Genomic DNA, 21247 nt, shown 5'->3' with positions numbered 1-21247 from the left:
TTACAAATGATTGCCAAAAGTAATTTCCAAGGAGCCAAGAACTCCTTTGAAGAATTGCAAAGACTAATCCATCAAGTTATAAGAGACTATTTTTGAATGGTGTATTATGTAAGAACACCCTAAACTGGTATGGGAAGTACCCTTAGGAGAAGGGAGTTATTCTCCTGTTATAAGTTAGTTTTCATAGTGGTAGGGTCAGACAGGTTAGTTTGGACAGCTGACTTATTTCTTTTTGGAAGCACAGATGACGGACGAGCACATTAGTTACAAAATGGGCAGAGAGAACCCATATTGAATGGGAAAGCTTGACTTTAAAATCTTTCTTTAATCAAAATCAGTAAACCATTCCCTTGGAGTGTCTGCATCCTCCTTCTGACTCGCCACAGCTAGTAAACTATTACCAGTCTTGAATCTGCATGACAATTGACAGTAATTTACAACTGTGGTTTCTTGTTGCATGTTCCTTGTGCAACATATTCATATGGATGCAGATTATATGTGTAATATATATATTTAATGGAATTCCTATATTTACTGGAAACACTCAGGATTTGTAGCCTCCAGGTCTGACGTCTCTATCTAGGGATCAGCATACACATTTCTGATCTCAGATGTTTATTTAAGAGAACCAAAAGCAAATGGTTACATTTAATAGACTGAATAGTACTTATTTTTCTCCTGATGAACCATTGCAACTAGCAATGGGGAAACATGTGTTGAGACTTTTGCACCTGCAAGAAAACCAATATTTATATCTTGACCTGAGTGAATTTTTGTTAACAAGAGTGAGAATTTCTGCCACTATAAAAATAACAACATTCATTTTTTGACCTGAGTGAATTTTTGAAAACAAGAGTTATATCTACAGATGTTTTAGTGTGAAAATAACACTATGCTATTAAACGTGATTTGACTCATTGACTCTGACTCACTGAACAATTAACCATTCTCTTGATGATTTAAGGAGCTGGCGCATTTGAGTGACTATTCTCATATATCAAGCATTTAGGACATTGTCCCAAATGTTGACTAGGGTTCTCTGCTGAATTTGAGAACCGTTTACCAGGAGGCTGTGCAGATTAGCAGAACTTCTAAGTAATTAAAAGTTTAAATCATCTTCTTGGAAAAAATATGACAGCAGTGTTGCCCCCAAGACTGCTGCGGTCCCTTCGCTATCCCCCACTCCACTTCCTTAACTGCCTCATGCTGTCAGTTTCAAATACTAGACCCAAACATTCTATGGCCCAGCCAAGTGCAAGTGTGTCATGTGGTTAACAAATGTACCTAGTAACACAACGCTGGCCCCTTGTCCTGTACAGTACCAATGGTTTTCTACGTTGACATATTTATTTAGACCCCAGTCTGTACCCCAATGAAGGAGGATCATGTACGACTGTATGTTTAATTAACACATTTCTTAATTAGAAAGTTGTACACATTTCACAGAATGGATAATTAAAGCTCTGCTTCACATCAAGGTTTTCTTTCACACCAGTTATCACATCTTTTTTCATATTGAACCAAATAACTTTCCCTCCCCCAATGGCTTCTATGCTTGACTTCACCACGCTGTACCTTTTGACTAGCACCTCCGCCCCACGGCCACATTAATCCATTACCTGATAACCACATTGGGCTGGCTTGACCCTGCAGAAGGTTGGCTGGCTTTCCACTTGTGTGATGTTTGTTTTAATGAGAATAGCCTGCAAGCACCAGAATGTCTTCCGCAAGAGCATCCACCGCACTGTGCAACCCATACTCGGCTCAGATCTCTGATATCGACTATGCAGGCTGGTTGGGTGTATGAGGCCCCAGCCCATGCTCGCTGTCCCTTGTATTTATGTCACACCCCAACTTATGTCAACTTGGAAGATGTGTAAGAGATAGGAAATGTGTCTCACCTAGCAGGATCATTAAGGGATGGCAATGGCTTTTACACTTGGATGTATCTTGCAGTAGGAAACGTTGCACTGGGACGATTTCCTTTGGGGGTAGGGGAGGATATTGCACTTTGAAGGTTTCACATGTGGGTCAACATGCTTGCTGCACCCAGAGCAAACGGTTCAAGTTACAACATCTACAGCACATGGATATCGAAGACTAGCACAAGCTTGGCACTTAGAAGAGATTGGTAAGACAGCAGGTAATGTTAGCCCGCCTTTACGCTCAAGATCTATGCTGGTAACTGGCAATGCACCTAAAGATCCTAGATCAGCACTGGCATCCCAATCCCGCAGTTAGTAAATGGCTGCCGAACAGCATGTATAGAACTGGGAAGATATCTCAGTAAGACTTTCAAGGTATCTGTATATGACGAATTCAGAATCCTATTTCCTTGATCCCACGGTAGCCTACCTGTCTCACCTAGAAGTGAGACTAGGACAGCCAGTCTATTGCACTTAGAAGACTTGAGGGTTGCCTCTCCTTAGTGCCTAGATGACTATGCAGGCAGCTGGCTTTTTGTCCCCACAGTAGATCGGAGGACGCAGCAACATCAAAGATAAGCTTTGTCAGAGCCCCAGGTACATATAAACGCCCACTCGCGACCCCCCTCAGCACCCACCCACATGCCTGATCTCTTGGGTTGCTTAACAGAGTCTAGCCAGCCCTGCCAATTCCTAATCTTGGCCATATCCACAAATGCATTTTAAACCTCTATGAGAATTTCCCATAAGCGTGGTGAGACTATAATAATGGTAAAAGGCGCTATATAGAAATGACAATTACAATAACACCTTTCTATTGTGCCCAGCGTCCAGTTTTGTTTTTCCCGTGTGCTTTGAATTTTGTGAGTTAGCACATTACAAAATTCAAAAATAAATAAAAAATGGCATATTAATACTGTATAGCAAAAGAGGAAAGGCGACCTTTTCTGATATGTTACTAACTTCAAGTAAAAACCCACTGTGACCCGCTGTGACAGATTTATGCATCCAGGGTCATACACATAACGATGCCCAGCAAGTAAAATGCCAACAGGTTATCAGTAATACAGCCAGATACGTCTTTATGGGAGGGCAAAAGGGGCACTTGCCCGGGCACCCACCCTGGAGGGGGCCCCAAGAAGGAGCCTTATTAAAAAAAAAAGTCAGTTTCCCTAAGTCAACAAAATCAGGTATCACAAATCAGGATTGGCTATGGTGTGCTGCTCAGGCTAAACCTATTTTCTGTCTGTTGTTTACAAGTAAATTCTGTTCTGATCTTTTCATCCTGTAATGTTTTGTTCAATGTGATATACATAGTTTGTGTGGCACAACACCTGTAGCATTCTCACCTTTCTGTGGGGATTGTATTCATCATGTGCAATAGCCAAAGTTGAAAAACATATCGATAAATTCGAGTGCCCCTATGGTTCAGAGGATAGCTCAGTGTGTTAAGCACTCATTGCAGAGATGTGCGTTCATATACAAGATTATAATACCAAATTCCAGCAATCCCGACTCAGCGTTTCGAATGTATGAAGTTGTTAAGCCTGCATGTATATGTACTTTTTTTTATAGCACTCGATAGCACATAGCGTCAGTATGGTGAAGGTGTAGAAATTGGTTTGTTTAGATGGGGAGTTGTAAAACCTAGGCAGGCACCTCCAATGATGACAATAAACTGTTACAAGTGTTTATGTATCCAAATTGCAGACTGTGGAACCAAAGCATTCATGCTCGCATCCTGGCTTTTTCCAGCAGATGATACAGTGATCCTGGACACATCTTATATCACTGACAGTACTGACTGCCTTCTATGAAAAGATTTGCTTCTCACATACTGGTGGCATTGTTTGGCCAATTACCTGATCTTTCCTACCATGTAGGCCATTTGAGGGGAAAAAGTTCTAGACAGAAGAGAGCAGACCAGATATTGCAGGCTTCTTACAAGCATATTTTAAGGTCTGCTTATGCAACAACAAAACAGTTTGCTTTTTTGTACAATTCAAAGGTTTTTCTGCATGTTTGTAATACCATTGCCCAAGCCTGTGTTTGGGGTGTATTTAAAGCTTTAAAATACAAAAGAGAAACCTATCCGAAATCTTTTAAGATCACAACCATGAGTATGCTGGTATTTACATACTTTCCTTGATAATCGAGACAATGAAGCTACAATCATTTCCATTTTGCATGATATGTTTCGATAACATTTTGTTTTCTATTTCATATTTATTTTCATATTTTCCAAGTCAGTTCTGTAAAATGGATTATTTTAGTTCAGGGTAAAAACTAGAAAAGAAATTGGTAAAGAGCAGAAATTGCAGAGTCGGTACAAATTCCAGCTTCACCTCTTAATCAATGTGTGATCCTGGGTATCTCATTGAATCTTGTATTTCTTGACCTGTCAAAATTGTAAGTCTCTAAACCTTTCAAAATAGTCAGTCCTTTCATTCTCAGGGTATGATCTTCAAAAAAGCCTCACTCATGGTTTCACTGGCTACATATAGTGCTGTTTCCTCTATAACAATAGTGAGTATTGATATATTACACACCACAGCCGCCTGTTTCTTTGCTTTCAAATGGCAACCCTGCTTGAAAACCATGTCCCACTTCTGATCTCAGTCCGTCTGGATAGGGACACCTTCCATGTATCTTCAAATCATCATCCACTCTCTATGCTATGGTATGTGTAATTTTATCCTTGCTTCCCATTGGTCGCCTGTATCCATGCTTGAGCATGTTTGCTGTCTCCGAGGCAGCTCTTCTGAGTCGCTTGACTATTCTGGATTGTGTGTACCTTTGTCCTAAAATCTGTTTCCTGCAGTTATATTATGTCCAGTATACCTTCCACGTGGCTGCTATTGATGAAATGTTTGCTGTACCTATGCTAGACCACAAGTACCCTCATCGTGGATTGCTAATGTGCCCTTGAAATGCTACTTGTTTATTATCACTCTGATTACAACATGAATGAAGAGGGTAAGGTATCTGAAAGGGAGTTTACCATGCTTATTTTGATCTCTGCGAGGCAGCATATCAAGCTATGGGTTATCGTGACATTGGGTGCAGCACACTAGATATTCTATATCCCTTAATTCCTTTGGTCTGTTGCATGGGAGCCCCAGAGGTGTTCATTCCCCGAGCCCCCAAAGTGCTTAAGATGGCCCTGAATACAGCAAGACATTTCTTTTGGAATAAGTCTTGAAACTCCAATTCATTGTATTTGTTTATTTTCATTCTAATTGTTGGTGCACAATGCTACATGCATAGGGTTGGATTTGCGTCAGATTTTTTGTCGGGGACAGGGCGGAGAGGGCTAAATAGAGTTGTTGGGCAATAGTCAAGAGTTCAGTTTACATAGCACTATGTAAATCTTGTGATTTGGGTGGAGGGAAGGGGTGGGTGTTCTAAACAAATAGTGCCTGATTCATTGAACATTTAGCATGGTGCAAAGTGACTTAGCACTGGTGCAAAGTGACTGCACTGCCAACAAACACCCTGATTCACAGAGCGACACAAAGTGTATTTTTGAAGTGCAAAGTGGCTTCGCACTGGTGCAAAAGTGGTCCAAAGTCACTTTCCGCCACAATAAAAGTTCCATGAATCGGGCCAATAGTGTGATATTACAGAAACGATGCACTGGTACAAGTGCAATTAGCACTAGTGCAAATCCATTTTTGCACCAGTACAATGTTAGCCATTGTCCTAGCACATTTTTGAAGTGCACAAATGCATTGAAAGAATATATTATTTGCTCTTGCAATTTTTGCATTAGTGCTAATTGCATGCGCTTCAATGCAACATTTCTGTAACATGTCCCATGGAGTTAATAGTGGCAGGATGGGGTGAGGTCTTCAAATTGAGTGAGGAACCACTGTCTAAATCAAATGTTATGCCTAGGATTGAAGTCTTCCTCGAGAAACGGGCCAAGAAAAGGAGGGTGTGGGGCGTTGCTTGGACCATGTAGCAGAAGCTCAGTTGCATCGCCAATTACAGCAGAGTTTCACACTTGTTTTTGGACACACGTCAGGGAGCTGGACAAGTTGAATAGGTTGTTGTCATCATTTCATAAGCTGAATCTCAGTTGTGTGTCATTGGCGTATAGATCCCAAGGAAAGTTCAAGTTTTCAGCATGGTTGGTATTTATCCACTGGTGGAGCTCTGAGACTTTGGGGGTCCCGCCCCCACCCTCCTGCTCATGGTACAGGAAGGGAGCGAGGTGAAACTCCCTATGTTAACCGTGGATGACCAGTCTCAGGGGACGGACTTAGCTGTGTGAACCATCTCTCTTCATCAGTATTTGTTTCGCAGTGACAATTGACTCAATACCTTGGCGTGGAGGGCAAGGTGAAAGATGTCAGCGGACAGGTGGGTCTGTGCATGAACCCCTGAACTACACACAGTACATTCGCCCTCATTTTGAAAACGGTGTTGGGATAAATGAGGCGTAAAAGCGAGACGTCTTGCTTTTAGGCTACTTTTCACGCTCCTGCACATGTTCCAGCAGCGAGGAAAGGGAGCAGGGGCACACAGAGAAGAAGTGCATTTCGCATGCCTCCTCTGCGTTTCGTTATGAATGGATTGTCATGGCTTTGAGGTGGGGAACGTACATTTTGGTTGAAAGCCCTTCTTGTTGTCGTTTGTCCAGCAGTTTATGTGAGAACGATCTTCCCTGAGAGGTTGAAATTGTGACTTAAAGTAGTTGTGTTTTGAGTAGTTTTCATACAATTAAGGCCTGATTCATGGAATTTATTTTGCGGGAAATAGGGACTTGTGTGCAAAACCGCGTGCCAAACCCCGTTCGTCGATTCATGGAATCGGCTGTGCAGGGAAAATCAGTACTCTTCAGGGCTTTTGCGCGGGTCCGACGCATCCCTGTGTGCAGTATATCGCATTGCGTGAGACAGCTTGCAGAGCGTGGGCGTGGCCTGTGAACAGACCAGAGTAGGGGGCGCAACATGAATAATGAGGAAGAACAAGGGAAATTGTGGGCGTTCTGAGGGACGGCCCCCACAAGGCACCCATGGGTGGGGGTACAACCCTGTGCCCCTAGTGTATGTTTTATGTTTTTGGGCACCTGTGTTTGGCACACAGAGCAGGGTACGGGCTGGTGGCAGCTCTGTGCTGAATTGACTGGTGCCCTGAGCGTCCTCCATTTTGGGATGCCCAGGCCCTGTCATTGGAATCGGTAGATTCCTGATGGAAACAAGATGGCCCCCGTGGCCTCTTGCCTTCCATCGCCTGTTACCTTGATTCCCGAAGTCCTGGGAAGCCCTGACTCTGTCCCTTCCCCCTGAATGGCTGTTGGGCACAAGTTCCATATATGGTAGTGTGGGGAAGTGCTGACTAGACTGGCGGAAGCCTTCCCAACGACCGTATTTTGTGGGTACGCCTGTGGGTGGGACCTGGGTGAATGGAGTGTGTGACGAATACACATTCTGTGTTGTGGGTGTCTAGTATCTGGTGTTTGACACAATGACTGAGACAGCCCTGCCCTGACCGAAACTGGTATGAATGCAGTGTGGAGTGTCGAATGGCTGGGTACTTGTCCGAATACACATAACTTGTTGTGAGTGTCTGGAGAGAAGTGAATGGCCTGAATGCACTATGCTCCTGATTGGCTCCCTGCCTGCATGAATGTCGTGATTGGATGCTTGAGTATGACCCATCAGAATGAATGGGAGATCAACAGTATATCTGGGGACCTCTCACTGCTAGGAATAATGTTCAGAACCTGAAGTCCACTACGACGAGTAACTGGAGTAAACCTGAGGCTTAACCTGGAAGCCCTGCTGGAAGAGAAGAATTGCTGTTGCTCACCTTCAAAATATGAAAGCTGCTGTGTCTCCAAGGACTGACCCAGAGAGGACCCGGTAAGGCACCCTCTTCCCGAGCTACAAGGAACCATCGTGCACGAGCTGATCTTTGCCGAAGCTCCCTGGTAGACAGACCTTCGACAGGCTGCCGACCCGAGATGGGGACTGCCGCAGAATCCCAAAGAGAAGTGCCCGGACTGTTGTCCTGCACTGTCGACGACCGCTGTCGCCGACCGGAGCCGCCATGCTCCCGTTTTGCCTAAGATCTTCATTTGATCCGAGGATGCTCTCGTCCGCATCGCCACTGCTTTGTCCTGCTGGAGAAGGCCTGACCGTCGACGTGCCGAGAAGTATCTACCGGTGGGTTTCCTGCCACCCGAAGACCACAGAGATGCAGACGACTCGATGCTCCTCCTGGGCCACAGTTCTTCAAACCCTTTGCGGTCCAGAACTATTTACATCGAGGTGCCCCGCACGCCTCTTCCTTGCAGGACGTTTATGCTTCCCCATCAACGAGCACCGCTAGGAACGAAGCTGCCACTTCACTGTCGTAGCTCACCCTGTTCTCCTTCGGACGTTCGATGACACGTGACTCCTGCCGTAAGGGGAGGACACTCAAGAAGGGCCGTCGATTCCCCGATGAGGAATGTGACAACACCATTTACTTTGGGATTGCAGAACTATTGGGAAGTCTCTTGTGAACAATATATGGACTGGGCTTGTGATATATCTTTATTCTACAGGTGGCCCAGGTGGGGGGATCTCCACACAGAACTGTGTTTAACGGTAGTGACCAGTATTCTGCCAATTGCTCTCACCAACTGCTTTCCTCTTATTTCTATTGTTGGTTTCCTTTACGAACTGATTTGTGTGCCATTTAAACCGTACAGTTGATGCATTTTAAAGAGATCTAATAGTAATTGTGGTACCACGTAGAACTTTATATTTGCCATTATAGATAACCGAGTACAAAGTAAGTTATCGTGATATTGTACATAACCTTGAATATTAATTATATAAAGACTGTGTTTTAACCGATACAGTGTGCGGACATTCCTTTGTGGGTGCTTGGGGACTACCCTGTACTTAAGAACCAGCCCGCATCACCTCCTGAGAAGAATGGCCTTGATTGCTCGACCACGTACCAATAATAGAGAATCCTGGCTGGGGTCCTCTGTGCCTCTGCTCTACCAGATAGAGAACAGAAGTACAGACACCCCCTCCAGTCTTTACACAGGCGTAAAGACATTTCTGCATAGGAATCACAGCACAGAGGTAAGATTGCATATTGGATTTGGGGGTACATGCACGAAGTCAGGGTTCTGATAGACATTAGGGGTGCTCGTCAGCAGTATAACAGGGTGCAGGAACGGTTTACAGGGGTTTGCATGCATATTTACCAGGAAATTACAACTTTAACAAAACGTTTTCCATGTTGATGGAGTGCTGGGAATAGTTATGAGGGATCCTATGCAGTGTTGCTGGGGTGCTGCTTTGGTTGTGGGGGTTTGTCTGCTGCTTTTCCATGGTACGTTGCTTTGCAGTTGAGGAATGAGCAAAGGTCTGTATGCAAGGCTGGGATTGCTATGCATGGGGGCGTGTCATGGGCCTTCCGGCCGCTCCTTGCGAATATGGCTGTTTGCGTGGGGAATTCTGTGAATACGCATAGAGTGCAGATTATCTTAATTTCACAGGGATGCACAAAGGACTATTCGAGGAGCAAACTTTGAGGGGTCAATGCACCTATTTCCATGAATCGGACCCTTAGAAGGTTGACAGTGGCCTGTGGGTGGTGTGTTAGGGTGTTACACAGGTGGGGTCTAGTTACGTTGATTAATTAAGGGTCCTCGGCTGTGGACGAGGTCATGTTTTGGGATATGGTTAAAGTGGCAGATACTGTCAGTTTCTCAGGCTAGTGGTGAATTTGTGTCCCTATTGTGCTGGCTTCATAAGGTGAAGGGCCTTGTGTGAGATGCATGGTTATTTCAATTGGATCTCAGTGGAGTTGTCAAAAGATTTAGCTGAACTCCATTTTCCACTGTGCAAGCCTTTGTTACATGTAGCCCAAAACGTCCTCCCTACTTCAATATGTCAGGGTCTCCAGAAATGACCTTGACAAACAATCTTGAGGACACGGCTAATTTTCACACCTACTCTACCCTGGCACCACCACTCATGCTCCCAAAAGCCTGAGGGTGGAACTCAGCAGACCTGCCTTGCTGATCGCAGTGATGGATCTATATTGGAAATCTCCCGCCAAGTCAATTGCTGGGTGGTCATTCATTCCTTCCTTCTTACCGTGCTTAGATTAACTCCTGTGGGACCTCATACATGACCGAGAATAACGAACGATCCTGAGGATGCGGCTGAGTTTCACACCTACTTTCTGCCAGCACCACCGCTCGTGCTCCTAGAAGCCTGAGGGTGAAACTCACCATGCTCGCCCTGCTAATCGCAGTGATGGATCTGTATTGGAAATTGGAAATCTCCCAGACAAGTCTATTGCCTGGGTGATTATTCGCTCCGTTTTACCACGTCTAAATTAGCTCCTGAGCTACTCCAGACATTACTTGAATGAACTATCCTGAGCACGCGGGGGAGTTTCACAGCCACTCACCACTGGCGCCACAACTCGTGCTCCCGGAATCCCCCAGGGTGGAACTCAGCAGACCCGCCCTGATAAATCAGTATTGTAAATTGTAAATCTCCCAGGCGAGTCTATTGACCGGGTGTTCATTCGTTTCTTCTTACCGTGCCGAGATTAGCTCCTCAGTTTTTCGCCAGTTTGCAGACAGATTTCTGATAAATGTTATTACTGATTTCCCTGACTTGCGGAAGAGGAAACTTGCTCTTTCAGGGATTAGATTACATTTTGCCATGAAATATTCATCACATTTCTTTAGTGCAGTGTCAAAATCCATTCTTTTTAGCCTCCTCCCCCCCTCTCCCTGCCTGAATGAGAAACACTTAAATAGGTGCTCACCCAGAAATATCCATGTTAGGCAGCAAACTGAAGGCTCATGCATTAGGAATCGACTGCTGGGAAAGCAAATGCAGGCGCTCCAAGGGCTCAGACATAATACTGCTATTTCCTATAACAATGAGTAGCTGAACATGAGAAATGTATTGTGTTCATTGTTTACTGTCCTTCATGAAGACCTTAATGACAGGGGAGGTGACCAACACTAATACTGCATGATTCAAAGGTTCCCACACTGAAATCATTGTTAATTACTTGTACCTGGTGTCTTACATGCTGATCTATCTCTTTCTCTCTCTCTCTCTCTCTCTCTCTCTCTCTCTCTCTCTCTCTCTCTCTCTCTCTCTCTCTCTCTCTCTCTCTCTCTCTCTCTCTCTCTCTCTCCCCCATCTCTTTTTCTCTCTCTCCCTCTCTCCCATTCCATCTATGTCCCTGGCTCAGTCTGCCTCTCTCTCCGTCCCTCCCGCTCCCTCTCTCTTTCCCTCCCTCTCTCTCTCTTTTTCTCTCTCTCTCTCTCTCTCTCTCCCTCTCTCCCTCTCTCTCTCCCTCTCCCTCTTTCTCTCCCTCCCTCTCTTCCACTCGCTGTTCCCCTCTCTTTCCCTTTCTCTCTCCTTCTCTCCCTCTCTCTCTCCCTCTCTCTCTTCCTTTCTACCTTCCTCTCTCTTTCTCTTGTGTTCCCAGCACCAACCCAGCAGTTACTAACAGCAATACAACCAGAGAAAAAAACACAGATAAGTTTAAAGGGGTTGAAGGGAATAATATGTTCATGGTGAAAAGAAGACTGAAAGCCGCAGCAAACGAGGCATCCCTTGAGGTGGGCACCAGCCTTCTATTTGGAGATGTAACTTGTTGTTGCATGTTTCCTGCTGCGGGAAAGTCACCATCACGCTGAGGGCTTAGTGTCCTTATAGGGGAGTTGAGCGAGACTCAGACAGACTCTATTGGTGGTGTTGGGTTTCTTGCAGGCCTTGTAAGGGACCATGGGCCACACTGTATTGTCTGCAGCTGCATTTAATTTTGTTTTGTTTTGTTATTTAATAGTGTCTGTGCATACTATAATAAATGTGAAGATTCAGCAGCAGTACAAACCAGTTGCCAGAGAAGTGTTGGTGCTCACAGAAGAAACAGACCATTGGTTTTAATCTGATTGTGATGCTTCCCAAGAGGAAGGGCATTTTGAGAGTAAGTGGGCTGCATTCTCAAAAGCAGCAACACTTATGATAAAACAATGTATTCAATTGTAACAATATTGTAAATTGGTTAGTTTTAAATGTTACAGTGTTCATATCTAAGGCTCACTCTCAGTATGTGTAGTAGTAATGAGAAATTGCGAAAACAGAGGGGTATAGGGCAAATAAGCCAAAGGGGACACTGCGCTTGCAATTGAGTCTGAAGGGGAAGGGGAGGCAGCAGGTGGCTGGAAATTGTGGGTATGTTGCCCAAATACACCACTGTAAGGTAAGAGTTTGAAAGAGTGTTTCCAGTCTCACTGCGCCAGCAGACGATAAATTAAACACTGCATAGTTTGCAGATTTATTGGATGGGAATATTACAGCCTGACACGTGTTTCGAGCAGTCCTTGCTCTTCCTCTGAGGCTAGTACATGAAAAGTAAAGTTAAAGTTGCACGGAAACAACCATATTATCGGTTGTGTTGGTAAAGTTAATGTATTAATAATAACCACAAATTAGAATCAAAAGAAAAAAGAAGAAAAAAAAAAGAAATAATTTTTTAAACAACGGAATATTTGACAATTTGAATGAGCCATTTAGAGATGAAACAATTGATATGTAAAGTCATGGTGTCCACAGGGACAGTATGGGCGGTATGCCAACTAAATTAAAAAATGTGACCCCATTTAAGTAAAAACACATTTGCATTCAGCCAACATTTAAAGGATACGTCAAGGAAGGCATTTTTCGTAAATTGCATATATATGTGCGCATTGTAAATAATGACATGGATTGGGGGTTAGTACAGAATAGATTTGTAAAATTATAGATAATACCAACCGTGTGATATAGTAGTTTCAAATGAAGCCAAGAAGAGAAATATAAAGTGAAGGGGGAATTGAGAAGGAGAGGGGGACAAGAGAAAGAGACAAACCAAGGATGAACCATTAGTCACGTAGTTACTATGTAAATACTCAAAGTTATATTGTTCTTGTTCTGATTAAGTAGCAATACACTGATCTACAGTATTAAATTGAAATACCTTGGATTGGTTGTTTTCTGGTGCATGTAATCATGCGTGCTGAAAATGTACTGTAAGGTACAAACCTTTGTTAGAGGGTAGTCTTATTGCCAGTAAACATAAGTCATAACAGTATAAAATTACTTTAAAGACCATTAAGCGATTTAGCACAAATTAAGGGCATACCTGTTTATATATCCTTGTATTTGCGGTGCATAACAAGTTAAATATCCGACTGTGGGTGTACCGCAGATTGTGTTTGGCATGAGCGTTCCGACGAAGCAGAGCCATGAAAGAAAGAGAGTGAACAAAAATGATTGGACACTATAGCGCTGGCCGCTTAACTTCTATCACCAGAATAAGTTAATCGTAGCATGCGGCAGCGTATTAGAGGGGATTCAAGGGACCGGGGAGAATTACTTACCCTGGTGGTCCACAACAAACGTGTCTATTCCCCACGCATGCGCCGTGTAATCTATTGTGATTTAAGGGCGATTGGAGCTGTACAGTGCATGATGGCCGACCACAACTGTACTCGGGTCGGCCATCTTGGAAGGAGTTCATTTACAATAGGAAATTAGAAAGAAGTGTAGCGAACGCATCGCGCTAAGATGTTATATTGCCTTGCAAGCAACCTAATGTGTTGTATGTAGTTAGCAAGTAAAGAGACCTAATTTAGGGCAAACTTCCTAATTATGGGGTGAAGTCGATTAGTGTCCTGGGGTTGTCAAGGAGACCTGATATATATATCTCCGCTCTAGTTTAGTGAAACATTTGCAAAGTAGAAATTAATTTACTGACAATGTCGTATCTAATTGCAAGTTAAGACAAGTAATCCATTGGAAAACTAAACCTGTGTATTGGCCATGTGACAGAAGGGAAAAGCGGACTGGCTCTGAGTGTGATTCTGGTTGTTGATAAGGCTCCTGTTTAAAAGGAGCTGGGTGTCTAATTCTCATTGCCTACTCATCCAATGTGTACCCAGAGTTTGTCAAATCTCATGTAAATACGAGGTATGTGTGTGTCCGAGATAGAAATTAATCAAAGGCACAGATACAGTTGTATATTGATTCAGACTGGAGTGAAAAATGACAGAGAAAGTATTAAAGACCCAAATTACAGGATCCATGCTGTGCAGTGTTAGTAAATTATAAGGACACAGCAAGTTCATGGTCCGTGTTCAGACCAACAAAAACTGTTCTGTATTCACATATAAGTCGTGCTTCCAATCGACGGAGAATCAGGGTTAGATTGCCACCTCTCGGCGGCAATGTCACTTTCGCAAGGCCAACAAATCTGATATTTTGTTTAAGGTCAAGCTGATGGAATTTCTGCCAGTGTGATGCCAATGGGAATTTAGCATCATGGCTTGCAATGGTCGACAAATGTTCCCGGATTCGGGTCTTGAGGGGCCTAATCATACTGCCAATGTATTTCTTTCCACAAACACAAATAATGCAGTAAACCGTGTATTTGGTGTTACCGTTGATAAATGACTCAATCCAAGGTGTTTGTCAGGGGTTGAATAATACATTGTTGGTTTCCAATGTGTGTGGACACATGGAGCAACTGCCACATTTATGAAAACCTTTGAATTTATCTTGGTTGAGCCATGTTGATTGGCGATCTGGATTAGTGATAAATGAGGGGCTGAGTAGGTTTTTCAAAGTCATTCCTTTGCTGAAGTTACATCTGTAGTCTAGTGTTCTGCCAAGATGGCCACTGCCACTATTTTGTCGGCGCTCAGCATCAGCTCTGAGCACTGCAACCCTTGCTCTTTGAGTTTACGCTCGTAGTTTGTTTCTCCCTCCTTGCTACCTTGCTGTCCTTGCTGTTTCATCTCTGGTCTCCCGTGAGACACCTGCCTTTCCGTTCTGCACTGTGTGGGTGGAGCCTTGGTTCCCGGCCTCTCCCCTGTGCTTGCTCTCTTTCTCCCTGGCTTCTCTGGCTCTCCCTCCTGCTGCCCTATTTCACTTTTCCTCCATCGATAGTTCCCCAAGCTTTCCTGTTGGACTTTCTCTGGATCCCTTTGTGCTTGGGTCCTTCTGCTTTGGGTTCTATTTTGGGACTTAACTTCCTGTCTGGAATTCTGTTCTCCAGCTACTGCACTGTATTTTCATGGATTCCAGTACTGCAGAAACACATCCGAGCACAAGGCTTCTCTGCTGGATCCTGGCTCCTCCTCTGCAAACCTGAGCCTCTGCCTATGTCCTCATGCTCCTGTACCATCCACATTTATTTTTAGCCACACAGCTTTTTCTCTGGCTGGGGTTTGCTCCTCGGAGTCCCCACTGCCTGGTGTGTTGCTCACCCAGGCAAGGTGGCCTCCGGAGGAGCTCATCCCTACCTCTTCAGGAAGAAGGAGAAAAAGACAGGGAAATCAAGGAAGGCTAGAAGAAAGAAGCAGACATGAGGCTACGCAGAGCTCATCAGAAGATACAGGTGAGGAGGGACAGAGGGAAGAATATACAGAATCTGAGACAGAGGTGAGAAGAGGGTGTGGTGAGATGCGGCAAAGAGCAGAAGACTGGGGTCAGATGGAGCAGAGTACCTGGGCCCTGAGAAAGAGTTGACAATTCATGCTGAGGGAGACAAGCACAGAGAAGCTAGAGTGAGGATGGTTTTGAAGGCCCAGAGGAGAGGCCGGCCCATGGCAAGAAAGGGTAAGGGCCGGGGGAGGGACACTCTGGAAGTGTGGAAGGGAGTGAGAGAGAGTCTAGTGCAGAAGGGTTGCATTTGGAAAAGGCAAAAGGCATGGTAGAAACCTTTGGGTCCCATATTAAAGAGGAGGAGAAAGAGCATATTGATGAGCATAAGAAGGGGGCATTGAGGGAAGTCATTTCAATGATGTTGGGGAAGAAACTATTTCTGGGAATAGTTGGTTTGAGCAGCATTCAGCCAGAGTCACCCAGATGGGAGGGACGAAGGTGTTGGAAGAACAAAAAAGTGGGTCTCCAGGGCCTTCGGGGAATAATGTAGGCTGGAGTAAAATGTATCAAGGTGGAGAATGAGGTCAAGAAGAATGTCAAGTTACCACACATGTGGGTATGGTAACCCTGGTTTTATTTGCCCTTGACTGGGGCTTTTGGGCACTCCTCCCCATTACCCAGGCAAGGGTGGAACAACCCTACTCGGACCACCCTGACCAATAAACTAGCTGGAATGAAAGAGGTGCAGGGCAACCTGCAATTAGATGAGAACTCCATACACTATCTAAACAGGAGCCGGGATTCCGAGCAGGGGGGGGGGGCAGGGAAGGCAGCTTGCCCCCCCAGTGGCTCTTTTAGAGTCAAACCAGGACATTTGGCAGTGGGACACCTCTCCCGCTCGGCACCCTCACAGGGTGTCGAGCGGCAAAGGTGCCCTTCTGGCAGGACAATAGGGGTGCCGAGCACGGTGTTCCTGCTCAGCACCTTAATTGTTCTGGCACAGAGCATTAGAATAGGAGCGAGCCCTTAGACATTACTGGGAGGCAGGGGGGACTATTAGCAGGGTCTTTCATCCCATCAGAAATGTGAACGGAGAGATCAAAAGTGAGAGTGGGTGCACAATGGTGCATGCTTTATGAAATCATGACTATGGCTTTAAAACCCAAGTGGAATCTGTTAGGCTCACATCAATGGGCATTATACTATTGTGACTTTGCATGCAGGATGGGTAGAATGAAACTAAAACCATACTCTTATTGCTCAACATATTTCTTTGATGATGAATATACTGTATAGTTAGATTATTATGAAAGGGTAGTGTATTATGTGATGTGGTTTACGTCCAAGGCATGGCTATAAATAAAGTATTTAAGCACATGAAATGCAAATCAAAACCTTACTAAATATCTATATCAACTAAACCTGTTCAGTTGCACTAAATTGTCCACATCCTGTTTTCACCATTTAACCAAACTGTGTGATTCTGGGTAAATCATTCACTCACAATGGGCCTCATTACCCGGTAGGCGGTGAGCCATGGCGCTATTAGCGCCATGGCTCATGCCGGCAAAATACCGGCACCGCCTTGGCGGAAAGGGGATTTACCGCCCCATTCCAAGGTTGGAGGGCGGTAAATCCCCCTTCCGACATTGCCCTTCCCCATTCCCATTTCTGCCCCATAGGGCTCTATGGGAATGGGGAAGGCGCTAATTATGGCACCACAATTTTGCGGTGCCGTAATTAGCTCCGAGGTCCCTTAGCGGGTTGGATTTTAACGCCTGCAAAAAGCAGGCGTTAAATCCCCCAACCCGCAAAGGGACCTCGTAGTAAGGCGGTAGGGATTTACCGGTTCCGGTATTTTACCAGTACCGGTAAATCCCTACCGCCATCCGTGGAATGAGGCCCTATGTGTCTTATCTGCAGCTCTGTGATTCATTTCATAGCTTATGTTAATATATCATGCTGTTATAAAAATAAAGTCTAATGACTATAGAGTTGCTCCATATATAATAATAGTGCAATTTATGTATTTTGCACCACAAAGTTATTTGCAAAGTGCCTTACTTATGCCAACTTATTCTACAGACATTTCCATGGTACCTCCAAGTATCAAAGATGATGCTGCTTGCAATGTCATTGTCTGTGAAGTCACTTCTGTTGATGCAATCCATATGCAAATTTGTAGATTTGCATGTATTTTGCCCCAGAGAGCCTGGACAGGGCTCTTATAGATGGGGTTCCTGCATCTGTAATGGTCCTGCAGTTTTATGTTGTTCTTATGTGTATGTGTTAAAATGGCATTTGCCAAAAATGTCACAAAAGAAAGTTGATTGCTGGGGTGCGAACGAGACTGTATGGATTCATGAACGCTGCATTTTGGGGAAAAAGTAGCATGAATTATGTTCTCGCTCACCCCCTCTTGCAATGCTAGATACTCCCCTGATCCCTTCCTAATTCCTCTAGCCTAGCATAATCCTCCTTTCGGGGGACTGTAAGGGGATTTGTTAAGATCACTCTGTGTGCATTTCAAAGTGAAGGTGTCCTGCATTTTGTTCTTCACTAGATGAATCGCACAACTCTGTTGTTGAGATTAAATATTCTGAACAGAAGTCGTGTTCACCATTGTCTGAGGAGACAAAGGTTTAACACTACTCAGAGTTTGCAGTTCGGTCACCTTAGGCACTGTAGGATTCAGTATAAGCAACTGCTGTGCGCTAACTAGAGAGGACGGTATATTTGTTGAGGTCTCAATCATTGCTACGGGATCATTAAGAGTTGGATAATCCACTTGTGAACTCTTGGTTTTGTTACACTGGCTTTTCTGTTTGTGTTTCGCTAGGTGTTTATATTTATTCAGAGCGAGATTACCAGCACTGAACCCTGGAGTTTTAAGAGATTTTAACCGATTAATGAATTGTTTAACATTGTCCCTGCTATTTGATGCCAGATTTTTTGAATTCTTCGTTTTCAGAAGAGATTTGCTTGGTTCCGTTCTTTTTACAGGGTTGTTAGTTTTGCTTGTTTGTTTTTCAAACAAATTATAAACTGATTTGGGATTGGTACTCAGGTTATTCTTAGGAGGCAATGAATTGGACGTTGAAAGAGTCTGCCTAACCGTTTCAGGTTCATCAGGACGAATAACGTGCTCAAACAATGGAAGAGCCTTAATTTGTATAGTCGGTTGGGTGTCACATGTAGGCACAGAAGGTGAGGATTGTGATACACAAATGGCCCCATTAAAACTATGAGCATACATATTTTGTTCAAAATGTAAACCATTCCAACTCTTCATCCACAATGTAATGACATCGATCTTCTTTGTTTGTTCGGTTATTTTTAGATCTAATGTCTCGAACAGTTTTACTACAGACATTATAGTACTGTTCATAGCACTTAAAGTGATTTCTAGCAAAGGGTTACTTTTTGAAGAAGGGTCAACAACCATGGACGAGACAGAGGACACCCGAGGACCCGGAATTTTCCAGGGAGTTGGTTGTGCATAGATTCTTGAACACACCATAGAAATATTTTCTGAATGGTCAAACAGGCTCGGGGATTGATATAGACTTATTTCAACATCCGGTATGCCAGTTGCCTTCGGAGATATGGGATCTGTAGGGAGTCGTGCCTCATCATCATTTTCAGGAATGTTATCTGAAGGCACTTGATTGCAGGAAGGGGTACACTCATTCTCAATGGGGTTGTCACATGTATCCAAGTGGTCAGCAGAATTATGAATGCGGTTTGGTGGCTAAAGGAACCTGTGATACTAGATTCACTATTGGAGTAACATTAGATCCGTCATCCGGCACAGTCATGATCTGAGTGTCAGAGAGGGTAACATTACCAATAGGGGGAATGCTGTTTTGTCCACACACATTGCCAACTGTCTCATCATCATGGTTTGTGTTCGAAGCAAAGTCTGTTGGCACATGTGGTGTGCAGAACTCACGTATGTCTCCAATAGCCATTCTTTTTTCTGACAGCAAGGGCGGCAGTCCGCTGATCTTTTTTTTTTAATGTCGATGGAAGGCGACGGTTTGGGAGATGAGGGCTGCAGCATTACAGATGCACGAGTGACCATGACACAGTGCGGCATTACAGTATTTAGCGAATAAGTTATGCCCTTTATCGACATTCACAAGTAAGGTACCTTACTTGACTAGGCATTCGGAGATCAATGCCTAACAGGGAAGGGGAAGGTAGGAGAAAAAAAGAAAGCGTTATGCTGAAAGCTGATCAGCTGAACAGCTTAACAGCGTAACAGCGACTTCCCAGCGACTTCGAGAAGCGTGCGTGCAGAAGGGCATAGCTGCCCTTTTAGTAGGCGGTGTAAACAAGGGGGATGAGTCACACTAAAAAATTCAAATAAAAAGAGGATTTACACTCAGTATTTAACACTCCACATGTTAAATTATATTAGATTGCTGAACAAGTGTTTTTAAAGAAGTTTATTCAGCAGTGTACACCAATTAGTGAAGTGAGATCTGTAGTCCAGTTGAAGGTAGAAGGTTGTGCAGGGGTTCCTCAGCATAACAGCGAATTCCCAGCGACTTCGAGAAGCGCGCGTGCAGAAGCACGCAGCCGCTCTTTTAGTAGGTGGGATAAACAAGGGGGAGGAGTCACAACCAATGAGTGAAGTGAGATCCGTAGTCCAGTTGAAAGTAGAACGCTGTGCAGAGGTTCCTCAGCATAGCAGTGACTGCCCAGCGACTTCCCGACTTCCCATGCTCCTGTATTAATCACTTTATAAAAGAACAATTATAATTATAATTGCGGTGTATGTCTTAGCCCCCCAGGGCTGCTTTGTGTGAACGAGCTGCCCCCCTTTGTTATGCTGTTGGTGCCATTGCCTTTGGGTGTGTAGTATTGGGAGTTTTGTCTGTTTGGAGGGCCGCGGGCATTGCTGCCTGTATTGTTTAGGTTTTTAAAACATTGAACATGCAAAGGTTTGCTTCTACCTCATCCCACCCCAGCTCTGGGTATCTTTCCGTTGCCATTCTGAACTCCCTATTATAGTGGGGCCAGACATCACCCCCGAATGCATCATTGACTCCCCAGATTTTGTCTTGGGTGGCCGTCATTGCTAACCCCCCTCATGGAAATGTGTCTAGGATTATAGTTGCTAGAATGTGGAAAGCCCTTAGCCAGTTCCTGAAACTCAGTTCTATTGGTGATTTTTTTGTTAGACTCTTGCCCTCATCTTTCTTATCCTCCTTAGTAACATCAAAACCTCTTTTTTGAAATTCTAGCAGAGTGAAAATTTCAATAAATTATTTCCTACATATTTTCCTTTTTTACTTTCATTTCTATATGCCATACTGAAGTTTTTTTGATTTTTTTCTGGGACTCGTTGCCTGCGGTGGCTCTACCAAATTTAGTTTGAAACACTCCATTGCTTGCTTTATTTTTGACTGTGTCCGTGTTACCCTTCATTTTTGCTGTGCTTTCCACCCATGCTTTCAAATGATCCTTTTCTTCATCCTCACTGCTATCTGTCCTGTCTCTGTCAGTCTCATCCTTTTTTGCTATTCTGCTTTAATTTTTCCAATTTTGAAAATGTATTTTCCATTTTTTCCCAAAATATTTTAATCTTGCTGCGTTTTATGTTTGTGCGAAGCTTTTTTAATCATTCTCCCCACCTTTTTTCACCTGTGTTCTGTCACTTCTCTGTGTGCTTCTTTCCAGAACTGCTGCTGGCTGTGCCGCTGGATTTTGAAGACCTCTCCCCCTTGTCTCTATGAGCCTTCTTGCTGGGTGCCCATTCATCTATGCCCGAGTTGTTGCCATCCTGGTTGTGAGGCGACTTGCTCCTCACTCTGCATAGTTTCTTGGCTACCCAATCCAGGCCAAGTTCCCTTTCTGCTGCTGATGCCCATTGCAGCAGCTGTGTCTCCCACTGCATGA

Source organism: Ambystoma mexicanum, chromosome 9, assembly GCF_040938575.1.
Source record: "Ambystoma mexicanum isolate Mex_15411 chromosome 9, UKY_AmexF1_1, whole genome shotgun sequence".
In the NCBI taxonomy this organism is placed as follows: domain Eukaryota; kingdom Metazoa; phylum Chordata; class Amphibia; order Caudata; family Ambystomatidae; genus Ambystoma; species Ambystoma mexicanum.
The sequence above is the reverse complement of the archived record's forward strand: the minus strand, read 5'-3'. Positions refer to the sequence as shown.